Here is a 3625-nt window from a genome sequence, read left to right on the forward strand (position 1 = left end):
AAGGGACGGGGCGAGCGGGCGCCAGGGACGGGCGGCGGCGCGGGCGCCTCAGGCCCAGATCGGCCCGGGGTGGGCCGCGGATGGGCTCCGGCGGGCCCGTGCGGTGGCTGGGGAGCTGGCGAGGCGACGTGGAGGCGCGGGAGAGGCCACCGACGGCGGCGCAGGTGGTGGCTGGCCTCTAGGCCGGCGACAAGTGGTGGACGGAGGTGGCTGCGCGTGGATTTGGAGGGGGAGGCGGCGGCGTGGCCCCCAAGGTGGGAGGAAGCGGTGAAAACGAGGAGGAGAGGGGGGTAGGCTGCCAAAAATGGAAGGGGAAGGCGTATATAAAGGGTAGGGACTAGGGTTTGAGTGTTTTGGAGGGGTTTCGGAGCCTCCGATCGCGATCCGACGGACTCGATCGAGAGGGGGGGTTAGGCAGGCCGATGTGGGCTGTGAAGAGAGGGTTGGGCTGAGAGGAGAGGGAAGAAATGCAGCCCGGTAACCGTTTTCGGAGACCGAAAATGTCCGACGGATACACCGGCTATATTGCGGCCATATGTTTAATGGTTGGGCTATCCAACGTGCTCCAAATGCGACGAAACTTGACAGGCGGTCTACCTACACTATAATAAGACCGCACGACAAGTTTCAACCCATTCCAGGAACATTGTTATGCCACTTATAAAATAATATTTCGGAGGTGCCGTGGGCGCGTGCGAGTGTGGTTGGGCTTAGAACGGGCAACGGAGAGAACCGGGAGAACCCGAACGGATGCATGTTTTGAAAAACATGCAGATGAAATGCAGATGATGACGTGGCAAAATGCAACACGCAAGCAAATGACATGGCAACAACGACAAATAGCTGGAAGACACCTGGCGCATCAAATCCGGGGCGTTACACATCTGTCTCTGAATCCTCCTCTGAGGAGCTATCCGTAACCGGCGAGATATGCGCTTCGTCAGATAGCATAGTCTGCTCTGAAGACCTTGTTTTCACTCAAGAATTTGCCATCACCGTGTCAAATGGCTGATGCACACGAAGAGCAGTTGAATGTACTAACATTGTTGACAAATGTAATATGTAACACAAAAAAGGATGGCCTGATATAATTTACATATAAGATGACTGGCTAAGCAGGATGGCATTGCAAAATTCACATATATGATGCCTGTCTAAACAAGATGGCGTTGCATAATTCACATAAACGATGAATAAACTAAACAGATGGCATTCGCACAAAGGATGTCTAAACTAAGCAGATGACATATTTGATGTATAAAGTAAGCAATGCAAGGCACCATATGCATGATATAACCAACATCAGCATGACAAGTTTAGAGCGAAGACCTCAGGGGGTAAATAGGAGTTGTCTTCTCCTTATGAATCCCCCTCAGAATAGATATCTTCCTCTCGATTACAATCCAAAATGCGTGGAGGGGGGGGTGTCTTTGCGCCTACCATGGAGCGACGTCTGCATGAAATTTTATTGCCACGAAGGCTCGTCTCTTTTGCTCTACATGTTCAGTTCCATTGTTTACAATAACTATCATGCATAGGAATAAAACATAGTGAGATTATGTAAGGAGCGCATGCAGAAATCCAGAGTGATGGTAGCAACCTGTGGATAGACCCAAAACCAATAATACCAGGCAGATAATGGCTCCAGTTAAAAAATACAGATAATGGCTTCTTTACTGTTTGTTTCCCACCCAACATGAAACTCATAGTAGACACCGGAGATTAACCAGATAGTAGATATATACTATTGATTGCGGCCCCGATATGTACCCCACAACCATTTAAAAACTCAAGTTTGACCATTAGTGTGGAGCTGACTCAGAATCTAATCGGTGAACAGGACGATAAAGTAGCATGTAATATTAAGCGATGCATAACGTAAGAAGACACGAAAGAGTGCGACCTCTCTTGCGGACCCGTGTAGTCCTCGAGGTCATCTGCTTGGTTGATGATGGTAATGCAGTTTTCATGGCTGCCGGCAGCGGGGAAGAAGATCTGAGGCGGCGAAAGACAGTCTGGAGGTCGGATCCCTGCTGTGCTTGACCCTTCTGTCATTGGAGCAACTGAGCTGGGGTGGATGACGACGCAGCAGGAGCGGGACAAACCATGCAAGGTTTTCTTTGACAACTATTTGTAAGAGAAGTAATTCTGTAAGGGCTCGTTTGAATTGGAGGATTCCAACAATGTAGGGATAGGAAATAGACAGGAATAGGATAGGAATGCACGTGCAAAACAGAGAATTTAAAAACACAGGATTTCTGCCAATCTGTGTGTTTGATTCACAACAATTGGAAGATCACATGATGCAAACAAGCATGGTGAGATTAAGTCAAACCACAAGAAAATGTACGGTTATAATGCTATTATGCTACTATCTCTTAGTCTTGTGCTTCATAAATAGGAATTTAAAAAGGAGGACAAGTGAAAATTAAAATTCCTACATTTTTTCTTTCAAGGAGATACTAAAGGAAAAAATCCTATAGTTTTCGTTTGCTCCATTCCTTTGAACCAAATTCATGAATAGTAGTACCATAGGAAACTTTCCAATTCCTATGTTTTTCATTCATTTTTCCTTTCAAGCACTGGCAATTCTAGTAGGCAAGCTTGAGCAAGGAAAAGCCTACACTAAAAAAATATTTTTGTGCTACTTCTATTACTTTGGACCCAGGCCACTGCCCTACTAGCTCAACTCCCAGGGCCATCGACAAATGCACAGCTCAAACGCGCAGAGATAAATAATGATGGAGTTCAAGAGAGTCCATCACGGAAAGATAAGTTGCCTGGTACCTCACTGCTTGTCATATAGTAGGGTAAAATAATCATATTTCCCGTTACTACATGTGCTTAGTGGACAATATATATAACATGTAGAGTAAAAAAGAGATGCAACAATTGTACAACCTCTTTGGCGAAGCCATGTCGATCTCAGCGTGATTGGGTTGGCCGGTGAGGATGCTCCGGCTGACTTGGCTGTCGGAGGAGGGGAAGAAGATCTTAGGCATCTGGAGATGGAGCCCGAGGTACTACTCCGCTGTGATGGAGGGTTTCATTGTTGGAGCAGCTCCGGTGAGTTGTACGACACTGAGGCTGAAGCAGGACAAGAGAGACAATGTTAACCTGAGTGGAATTCTAATAGCATCTCCAATACATGACATAAAAGACATAACCACAAAGTGCTAGATGTAAAATACATCAGCCGCTCGTCTCTGAACTTAACTGTCAAAACTGAATTTAACTGTCGAAACTGAACTTAACTGTCGAAACTGAACTTAACTGTCGAAACTGAATTTTGCTGTCGAAACTGAGTTTTGCTGTCGAAACTGAATGCACTAGCAAGGTGAGGCTACACGTTGGTCGACTGACTTTTTCATCTCTGGTCAGTCGATTTTGCAGCCGTTGGATACGAAATCAAGGGCCTGCAGTTCATCTTCAACCTCCACCCCCCTGAGACGCCAGCCACCACCGGCCAAACAATAGCCCCCCACCGCCCACGGCCGGCGGTGCGCCGCCCACCCCACCCCGAAAACACTCCCCACCGTTGGTCCGCCGCCACCCCGGCCATCCCTCTAGGCCCCCCCGTGCCGAGCTTTTTCTCCGGTGATCCCCACGCCACTGCCCCGCCACC

Source organism: Triticum dicoccoides, chromosome 3B, assembly GCF_002162155.2.
Source record: "Triticum dicoccoides isolate Atlit2015 ecotype Zavitan chromosome 3B, WEW_v2.0, whole genome shotgun sequence".
Taxonomy (NCBI): Eukaryota; Viridiplantae; Streptophyta; class Magnoliopsida; order Poales; family Poaceae; genus Triticum; species Triticum dicoccoides.